We start from the raw sequence: 10,960 nt of genomic DNA on the forward strand, positions 1-10,960 counted from the left end.
GAAGAAAAATTAGGCCCAAATTTCCACCATGTCAGCTTAGGAATTGACTTCCTTAACAAGACTCCTAAAACCCAAAAGGAAAATCAAGAATCAACTAATGGGATGGAATCAAACTAAAAAGCTCCTTCACAGCAAAGGAAACAATCAATAACATGAAGAGAGCCTACAGAATGGGAAAAATCTTTACCACACATACTTCAGATAGAACATTAATCTCCAAGATATACAGAGAACTCAAAAAACTTAACACCAAAACCCCAAATAACCCAATCAATAAATGGGTAAAGGAACTGAATAGATACTTCATAGAAGAAGAAACACAAATATATGGAAAAATGTTCAACATCTTAAGCAATTAGAGAAATGTAAATCTAAATTACACTGAGATTCCATCTTACACTAGTCAGAATGATAACCATCAAGAATACAAGCAACAATAAATATTGATGAGGATGTGCAGGGAAAGGTACACTTACACATTGCTGATGGGACTGCAAATTGGTGCAATTACTCTAGAAAGCAGTATGGAGATTCCTCAGAAAACTTGGAATGGAACCACCATTTGACACAGTCATCCTACTCCTAGATTTATACCCAAAGGACTTAAAATCAGCATACTGCAGTGATGCAGCCATATCAATATTTATAGCAGCTCAATTTACAATAGCTAAACTATGGAACCAACCTAGGTGCCTTCAACAGATGAATGGATAAAGAAAATGTGGTACTTATACACAAAGGAATATTATTCAGCCTTAAAGAAGAATGAAATTATGGCAGTTGCCAATAAATGGGTGGAACTGGAGAATATTATGCTAAGCGAAATAAGCCAATCCCAAAGAACCAAAGGTCAAATGTTCTCTCTGATATATGGATGCTAATTCACAATAAGGATGGGGGAAGAATAGAGATATTTTGTACCAGACAGAAAGGAGTGAAAGGAGGGGAGGGGACATGGGTGTAGGAATAATAGTAGAATAAATAGGACGTCATTACCCAATATGCATATATGATTACATGAACTGTGCAACTCTACATCATTGTACAACAAGAAGAAAGAGAAGTTATACTCCATTTATGTATGATGTGTCAAAATGCATTCTACTCTCATGCATAACTAATTAGAACAAATTAAAGAAAATTTTTTAAAAAGGTAACTAAGGATGATGTAACCCTGTGGAGTTTTTGCTTGTTTTGTCTGTTAGACTAATGTTTTCATTATCAAATGGCAAATTCTATAAGAAGACATTATTTTGGTAAGACCACAGTACCTGGCAAGTGGATTTCCTAGGGTGAGTGAGCAGAAACATCTGCAAAGCTCCTAGAAAGTGCCATTTAATGTTGTGGTTGGTGTTGAGTATTGGGTTCATGGGAAGGGAATAGGAGGGATGAGTTCAAGTAGGAATTTCTCCTGAGAGTTTTCCTAGGAGTCTTGTTCAAATACCTTGGGGTGTGATGAATGGCAGGAAGAAAATCCTTTCAGAGTTTGCACAAATTATATTTTTGTTGAACGTGCCAGTATAAGCAATCCTGCTACTCTGATGCTATTATTCGTGCTTTTCTTTATCCTGCCCTACCACTCCCATCAATGATTCAGAATGTGAATGGCCTTTGATTAGCAAGCTGATAGACTGCTATGATACCAAGAAAAAAAAGGGAGAATTTCTAGGAGAGGAAACACATTCATGCACTCTTCTCCTCACTCTGTCTAGAACCAGGTCCTCCAAGCAGAGGTACATCAGGTTGTACAACTACTGTCTTATTTCATTGTGCTACTATAACAAAATACCATGAACTGGGTAATTTTTAAACAATTAAGATTTACTTGACAGTTCTGGAGGCTGGGGAGTCCCAGATTGAGGTGCCAGCCTTTGGTGTTTGGTGAGGGCCTATTGGATGAATTCTCAGGTGGCAGAAGGTGCCGTAGCTGCTTTCTCACATAGGAGAAGGCAAAGGTAAAAGGGACGAATCCCAAGTCCTCACATGACCAAAGAGCTGAAGAGAACAAACACACTGGTCTCATTCACAAAGGCTCTGCCCTCTGCTTAATCACCTCCTGAAGGGCCCACCTCTTGATACATTGCGCTGGTGATTAAGTTTCAACATATGAATTTTGGCTGACCTTGGAGATTTCAATGGGTGGCTTGTGATCTGCTGTAGACTGAATGTTTGTGTCCTATTTCAAATTTATCTGCTGAAGCCTTAATCCCTAATGTCATGGTTAGAGGTTGTGCCTTTGGAAGGTTAATTAGGTTTAGATGCAACTTGTGAGGATGTAGCTTCCATGATAGAATCAGTACCCCCAGAAAACTAGGAAGAGACAGGAGATCACTTTCTCTGTGCACGAAGGCACCATGCAAAGGTCATGTGAGGACGTAATCAGGGAGAAGTCCTTACTATGCTGGCACCCTGATCTTAACTTCCAGCTTCCAGAATCCTGAGAAATAAATGTTGGCTGTTTAAGCCAACTGGTTCCATGGCAATTTGTCACAGCCGTCCAAACTGGTGAAGACATAATCCATTTAGAGACGCCAGAAATGGTTTAAGAGATGTCGTATGGTTAATAAAAAGAATATCCCAAAATTTTGATTGTTTATGTCTTCATAGGAAAGATGATTGGAAATGAGAACTAACTTGGAAAGTCTGAATGTTGCTAAAGCATTAGGAAGAGTAGATTAGAAAGAGAGGATTGGGAGAGATGGGAAGCAAATTCTCCAGACACTGGCTAGGATGCAGACGCAAGTGGGAACAGCAGTCCAGAGGACCAGAGGAGACTGGCCTTGAACTATTCCTTCCCTAACTCCTCCTCACAACTCAGCCTTCCATATATCTTTCCGGTGTCAGTCCCAGGATAGACAGTCCAACAGGGAACAAAGCATCGGCCTCCAACAGCTGCTGGTCTTTTCATAGAATAATAAAACGACCTGTTTGGTCTGGAAGATTTCCTTGTCCCACGGTGTCAGTCAGCCCCTCCTGTTGACACCGGAGCCAGCTTTTCCTCTCTCTTCCTATGGCTGTGGCATATGATTTCATCAGAGGGAGAACATTTCCTTTGGCACACCTCTACCACCCACTTGCTAGACTCAGTCAGCAGAGCAGTTTCCCTTCTTCACCCAGCAGAACACTCGGTGCTGTTTTTAGGTAAGTCCTACCTTGAGGGGAGAGCAGGCTGCCAGGTCGTGACAAACACTGGAGACAGCTCCTTGAGTCTTCCCTGACAACGGGTTTCTGGGGGTGGGGGGGGGTGCCAACCCAGTTTTAAAGGGATGGCAGGGCTGCAGATGGAACATGGAAATAAACGATTGCCCTGGGCCAATTCCACAGACAAATGCCGAGCTAATTTCTGCTCAGTAAGAGTGTTATGTATTTGCTGGTCAGAATCTGCCAAAAAAGCTCAAGTTCGTATGCTTAGAGCTGCAGTTCCCCTTCTGTCTATCTGGCTCCATTTAATGTTGAAATAGCCCATTTCCTTGTGCCTTAGGCTGAACAGTGTGGGGTCTTACATTCATAACTGAGGTGGTAATCAAGCTAATGAGGGAAGACAGAGGGAGGAGAGAGAGGCAGTTGAGTTGTAGGAATAAACATTGCCCGGCATGCTGGGTACGTGCATGCCTGTATATGTTCAGCTCCCTACTGCGGCATTCACTTTATGCTGTGAGTACAAAGCTTGCTGTTTAACCACAAGTGACTGACATTTGCCTCTCCACTTTTCTCCTTCTCCCTCTCCCTCCCTAGTGGGGGAAAACAAGACTAACATTTTTCTTGTCCAAGCCTAAGCTATGGTGTCCTTCACTGCCTGCAAGAATAAAAAAGTAAAATAAAATAAAATAAAGACTACAGACTTGAGAGCTGGATCAACAGCTCTCTCAAGGACACCCGATGGACGCTAATTGACTGTACCTACTGATAATATTTGGGTCCCAGCCCCTTGTATTCCCCTTTAATAAGCCCTGTGTTTCTCCTTTGCTAGCAAATCACTCAACTTTTTATTTTTCTCAAAACCTATTTCTCGTTATTGGATTGGCAATGGAGACAGGGACAGAGCTTTGGGTGTCATATCCACTATTCACACGTGGCTCTTCCTCTTCGTGGAGTACTTGAAGCACATTTCATCTTGAGTTGACTTTGCATTTAGAAAACGCCTTGCCTGTTTCTCCCTGTGAGTCTCTTTTTATGAATTCAAGGGAGGTAAAAATTTTTTTATCATCACCTAGGCAAAACATAATTAGAAAGGAGAATCCTCAGAACCATTGTGATATTTTCTAGAACTGAATGTGAGTGAGTGGTTTTGAATTGTTGTCCAACATGTTGAAGTGCCCTGTGTTTCTGCTCATTTCCACATCAAAGAAACCAGGCATCCACAGTAAAGTACAAACTGGTCTAATGTTAGAGTAAGAGAGGCCAAATTATATTTCTCAACTTGCATGCTGTTTTAAAATAGCTTTATTGATATATAATTCATATAATGTGCAATTCACTCATTTCAAGTGCACAATCCAATGATTTTTAGTAAATTCACAGATATATTCAACTATCACCACAGTCCATTTTAGAACATTTTCTTCACTTCAAAAGGAAACTCCATACTTTTTCTAAGATCTACAGTAAAAATGAATCTTTTACTTATTTATTTATTTCCATTAATTATACATGACAGCAGAATGCACCATGATATGTCATACATAAATGGAGTATAAGTTCTCATTCTTCTGGTTGTACATGATGTAGAATCCCACCAGTAGGGCAATCATATATGTACATAGGGTAATAATGCCTGATTCATTCTACTGCCCTTCCTACCCCCATACCCTCTCCCCTCCCTTCACTTTCTCTACCTAATTTGAAGCAACTCTATTCTTCCTTAGCTCCCTCACCCTTATTATGAGTTAGCATCAGCATATTACAGAGTTGCAGGCACATCTATGTTTATAGCAACTCAACTAACAATAGCTAAACTATGGAACCAACCTAGGTGCCCTTAAACAGATGAGTGGATACAGAAAATGTGGTAAATATATACATTCTTAAAAAAATGAAATTATGGCATTTGCTGGTAAATGCATGGAGCTGGAGAATATCATGTTAAGTGAAATAAGCCAATCCCCCAAAACCAGAGGCCAAATGTTTTCTCTGATATGCAGATGCTAACTCACAATAAGGAAACTTCATACTGAATTTCCCAATCCTATATAACCATGAAATAACCCCTAGTTCCCAACCTCAAACAACCTGCCATTTCCCATCTCTAAATAAGCACTAATCTACTTTCTGTCTATCTTATGGATATTTCATATAAAATGAAAACATAATATCTGGGGTCTTTTGTGACTGGTTTCTTTCTCTGGACATGCTTTCAAGGTTCATCTGTGTTGTTGTAGCATGTGTAAGTACTTCATTATTTCCATGGCCAAATACTATTCCCATTGAAAAGGTATACCACAATTTATCTGTTTACCACCTGATGTACATTTGGGTTGTTACCAATTTTTTTTGTCTATTATAGACAATACTGCTTTGTACATTTCTGTATAAGGTTTTGTATGGACAATGCTTATTGTAACAATCTCTATTGTCAATAAAGCCTTCATTTATCCAACCATTCAGTCATCTATTTTCTTTTTCTTTTTTTTAACTTTAATTACTTAATTTTCATGTGGTGCTAAGGATCAAACCCAATGCCTCACAAAGCAAGTACTCTACCACTGGGTTACAACCCCACCCCTGTTATTTATTTTCTATGTCAAATGTAGTAGATATTATTGGTGCCTTCCCTACACATTAATAAAACTAAGTGACTGAATAAATAAATAAGTTTGGTGGATAAATGGATAGAGTTCCAAATTATATACATATGCATATATATACGTATATGCATACCCAATACACATACATGTACACACATGCACACATGCACATACATACACACTCCATCCTCAAAGAGGTAGAAGATAACCTCATACTCCTTAAACGTGAGATGCTCATAGTGACTTCCTTCCAAAGAATGTAGTATGGAAAAACAGAATAAAAGAAACTTTACAATGTAGATATTCGAAAAATACAACCTCAGGCGATCAAGCCTAACGTCAATGGTAATAAATTATATTGCTCGTGTGTACACCTGATACGATGTATGTACTTCACTTATGTGCTTTTCCTACTAAAAAAGGCCTCTACTTATGAGAAAAACATCAGACCAATTCCAGTTGAGGGACATTGACCAAATACCCCAAAATAATCCTCAAAATCATCAAGGTCATCAAAAAGAAGAGTGTGAGAAACTGTCAGAGCTGAGACAAGCCTAAGAGACATGATGACTGAGTTTTGTGTGGTGTCCTAGGTAGGATAGGAAAAGGACATTAGGGGTAAAAAAGTGAGTAAGACTTTAATGAAATGCAAACTTTAGTTAATAGCATATCAATAATGGTTTATTGATTGTAACAAATATACCATACTAATGGAAGATGCTAATACTGGGGGAAACCAGGTATGGGGTGTACAGACCTCTGTATTTTTCCATAAATTGAAAACTATTCTAAGACAAAATATACTTTAAAAAATAGATGAAGGGATCTTGTTAAAAACACAAATTAGTTATTTTTCTAATTCTTAATCTCTTTTGCAGTTATCCATTTCTCATCAGCCACAACTTCAGTGAGAGCAGCCTCGGACAACTTCTCCAAAGCAAAGAAATCAACTCCATGATGTTGAAGAGGGAAGAGAAAAGGGCAGTGGACTGAGATTTAGGGATGCTCACTCCAGTCTCTAATTCCCCATGTAACTAGGGGCAGCTCCTTCATCTCCCTGGATCTGTTTTCTCACCACACTGTAATGAGTGGGTTGGGATGGGCGAGGGCAGGGTTTCATCTACCCTAAAGTCTTGGCCTCCACTTGTTCAATCTGCAGATCTGGCTGCTGACCTGGACCAGACTGACAGCTCTCTTTCTGACTCACCGCATTTTGCCCATCAGCAGATCTTGTGATCTCTACATGAATCTAATCACTTCTCATTTCTGCCTCTGCTGCTCCTTTGGTCTGAGTAACCACTATTCTTCCTGGGATTATCCTAACAATGTTTAAATGCCTCTCCTTGCTTCTCTTTTTACCTACTCCCAATTCCTGACCCAGGAACAAGAATGTCCTTTTAAAACAAAAGTCAAATCGTGTCACTTCTCTGCATAAAACACTCCAATGACTTCCTGTCTCACTCACTGGAAAGAACAGCCTTCTTTTCAATGGTCTCTAAAGCCTTATGTAAGGTGGACTTTCATTTATTTATGATCTCATCTCTTAACTCTCTCATCTTCAGTTGCTCCATCCACGTACTGAAATATGAAGTACATCTCTGCCTCAGGGCCTTTGAATTGCTATTCTCCCTGCGTGAAATGCTCTTTCTCCAGAAAATCATGTTGGTTCTCTTATCTCTTTCAGTCACTTAACTAAAGAGACTGTCATTGGATCATTTCATATAAAATAGCAATCTCCTCTCCATTCTACCTCCAGCAACACCTCCTGCACCATGCACTTACCCTGCTTTACATCTGTCTATATAGAACTTATCACCATCTAATGCCCAACATTTGTTGAGCTGCCTATTTTATGTCTCTTGTACATGAAAATATAAGCATCTTGAGGAATAGAAAATTTACTATGTCCACTGTTATATCTCCAATGTCTAAAACTGTATCTGGAAACTGATAGTTACTTAACAATCATGAGTTGAATAAATGAATGAATTTCAAGTGAATAAATGCTTTTGTGGGTCTGGAACTTGTCTCCAATTATACTGTCAGTGATTTGGTACAGGTCTCCTCCCTCTCATTCCTTAAAAAATTAAGTTAGACCTCCATTATTCAGGGCTTAGATTTTCATACAATGAGGCTGTCACAGTCTTCTCCTGTGGTGGTGGGTATGGATTGTCCTCTCTGCTCGAATGAAGATAAAAGGAGAGAAATAACGATGCTAGAAAAATAAATCAATTACACTTCAGAAATGTTATATTGTCATTCACTTCATTTAGCTTCTTTGTGTCTAGCTCTTTTCCTTCAATTGAACATGAGCCACTTGTAGGAAAGGCTCTGTGTTATTCATCGGTACATTCTCAATCCCTAGGATGTTGCCTAGCACACACTAGTTTATCCAGTCAATATTGGTTGATTCTGTTTTCTAGTCAATAAAAATAGAAGTACAAGGCTCGGGGTATAGTTCAGTGGTAGTGCACTTGCTTTGTGTGTACAAAGCCCTTGTTGGTTCAATTTCCAGTACCAGGGAAAAAACAAACACAGAAGTACCAGCAACATGCTCTAGCAGATTAGTTGTATTTTATTTCTCTTTGGCTTTAGGCAGAGATAAAATAGATTTTCAGTACGGACATCCCAACTGGATATAAATATGACTGCAAAGACCAGGCTAGCACCAACGATCCATTTGTAGAACAGAGACACGAGGATGACTCTGCTAGGACTTAAACTTTTTTCTGCTACTTGTGGAAACTTGAGTTTCCTCATTTCCTAATAACCATGTTGGTGAATATTATTTTATCTTCGGGTCATGAAGTGTAAGTAGTTTGAACTGAGAATTCATACCCAGGTAGGCAATGTTGCTTTCAGAGATGGCCCTCTTAAAGACACTACACCTTCCTAAAAAGTAAGTTCTAAAGGGTTAGACTTAAGTTTTAAAATAAAGTGCCACTTGAGTAGAACATTTTATACCCAGGGCATACAAAAAAAAACTTCAAAAGACATGACAATGGCAATGCAGAATGTTATTTAGAAACTGACCCTGGGGTTGTGATGAGGCTTATCCTAGTCAATATGTGTAAAGCACACAGAACAAGGACTGGCACACAGGAAGAGCTCACTGGGCAGTGGCCATCAGCACCACCCTTTAGAAGCCATCTCAGGGGCCATTTCTTCAGCCTTAGTTTGACCAGCATGTCAACCAGAAGGGATTCCCTCCGAAAAATCCCCTTTTTTTCAGGGGAAAAAGGGAGAAAGAAGTAAAGATAATGAGAAAAGAAAACCAAAATTCAGGTTGGTAGAAATAGAAATGTCACCTGCAGCATGGCCACACATGACAGCTTTCTCCAGCTCTTTCCTTCAGGTCATTAGGTCACAGAATCACAGAACAGGATGGACCACCAAGGACTTCTTAGCATTGCACTCTTCCTCCTCACACTGCAGCCTGGCAAACCTTAAGTCTATGGGGCCAGGCTACATTGGCTGCCTCGAGACAGAAACAGCAGCATTTGGGGGATAAGCAGGGTGGTGGTGTTGGGGTGGAGAATGAGGATAGAGTTTCCTGAGCTAATTTTGTGAATGTAAGAGTGTGCTTGCATGGGCTAGTGGGTGTCTGAGTGAGTGAGGATGAATTAAAGAGACTGCATCGAGGGAGACATTAGATGTGGCCTCCTACATGTTATTCGCTCTGCAAGTCCTGTGTGAAGTTAGATTTAGAATTGTCAAGTTCTGAAACAGGATCCATCTGCCACACGGGGGAAAGTCTGATTTCCTCAATGCTCTCAAAGCTCTTTACAAATATGATGAAGCTGTCATTGCCACGATCAGAGAAGGGCTTGTGTTGACTTCTCTGTTTCCTCCCTCCCTTGCAGAGCAGAGACTCCCAGGTGACTGACAGATGGTGGGGAATCCTCCCACTGCAACTCGGAGGCTGATGACTCTCATGATGAAGGCTGGCGAGTCAGTTTTGAGGACACCAGGTTTAGTCTTGGAGACTTTTTCTTTGCTTATGTCTTTTTCTTTGAAGCTATGTCACTGCTTATTGGCACTGCTCTCCTTGCACTCCCTCCCCAGTCCTGGGTGACAGGACATGGCACTAAGCTGAACAGCTCAGATGGTTTAGTCCAACAACTGTTTAATTCAAATACATTTAGCTGTGATTCCAATAGAAAAATCTCCGGTCCCTGATTGTGGGTGGAGTAACTGATTTCACTGGTCAACCTGTTTTATTAAGCAGGGCTTATGATGATCCAGCATGTTTTGGAGGGAGATAGTTTTACATTTTATTTCTCAATTTTGTTTCCATAAAGACACAAACTAGTCTTCTTTCTAAAATGATCCCCAAAGGAATTTGCTGTGACTTTAAACATTTTCTATTAGTTAAGTAGAGATCCATGTACAGATGTGTATATATGCATGTTCACACACACATACACACACACACACACACATACACACACACACACACACACACACACACATGATGTTTCATATGAATCCTATCTGAGAACTTCAACGTGGCTTTCACATTGCTCAGAAATGCTGGCATAAGGGAGAACAGCCCTGCCTTTCATTATGAAGGTATAATTATAAGAACTACTGATGATTTGTAACCAAGCAAGGTCTGACAGTGACAAGTCTAATTAGACATTGAAAGAGCGATGATCTACTTTTAGCTGATTGTGACTCTTTCTGATGAGAATTTTTTTCCTGAGTACAAACTGCTCACATTTACTTAAATATTGAGACAAAATAAACTAGATAAAAGTAACACGAGTTTTGGTGATCCCACGGTAGAAATTCAACCAACTAGATAAATACATAAATATGTGTACATATACATGAGTGTGTTTAAAATATGTATGAATCTGCTTTATCTCTCCTTATGTATAAAAAACAAATACAACTGAATGGTATAGAGAGGACAGACTGGCTAAGGAGCTCAAAAGCAGAGAAATGACCCAGTGGTAATTCCTTGCATTTTCTTTTTGCTTTGAATATCTCAGACCCAAGTCTGGGCTGAAGATGCTGGCAACCCAGAATCATGAATGGGCACAGACCGAAAACAACAACAACCAAAAAAACCCTCTAACAAAGGCCTGTTCTTCCTGACCAAAGGGCCAGGGAAAGGGCAGCCGAGCAAGACAGAAGATGTTCAGACAGGAAATACTCTACTTCAGCCAACATCACATAAAACCCTGTGGCCCTGCCCCTCCTACGCCAGC

The 10,960-nt window shown here is 39.9% G+C and overlaps 1 long non-coding RNA gene across 1 annotated transcript; it reads left to right on the forward strand.

Annotated features, from left to right (window-relative positions):
- The first annotated feature begins 2,700 nt into the window (after positions 1-2,700).
- Positions 2,701-7,767, forward strand: LOC120887580 (uncharacterized). Its single transcript, XR_005730889.2, has 2 exons — positions 2,701-3,141; positions 6,623-7,767. It is a non-coding gene; the product is annotated as an uncharacterized LOC120887580 (long non-coding RNA).
- Positions 7,768-10,960: the final 3,193 nt, after the last annotated feature.

Source organism: Ictidomys tridecemlineatus, chromosome 10 (genome assembly GCF_052094955.1).
Source record: "Ictidomys tridecemlineatus isolate mIctTri1 chromosome 10, mIctTri1.hap1, whole genome shotgun sequence".
In the NCBI taxonomy this organism is placed as follows: Eukaryota; Metazoa; Chordata; class Mammalia; order Rodentia; family Sciuridae; genus Ictidomys; species Ictidomys tridecemlineatus.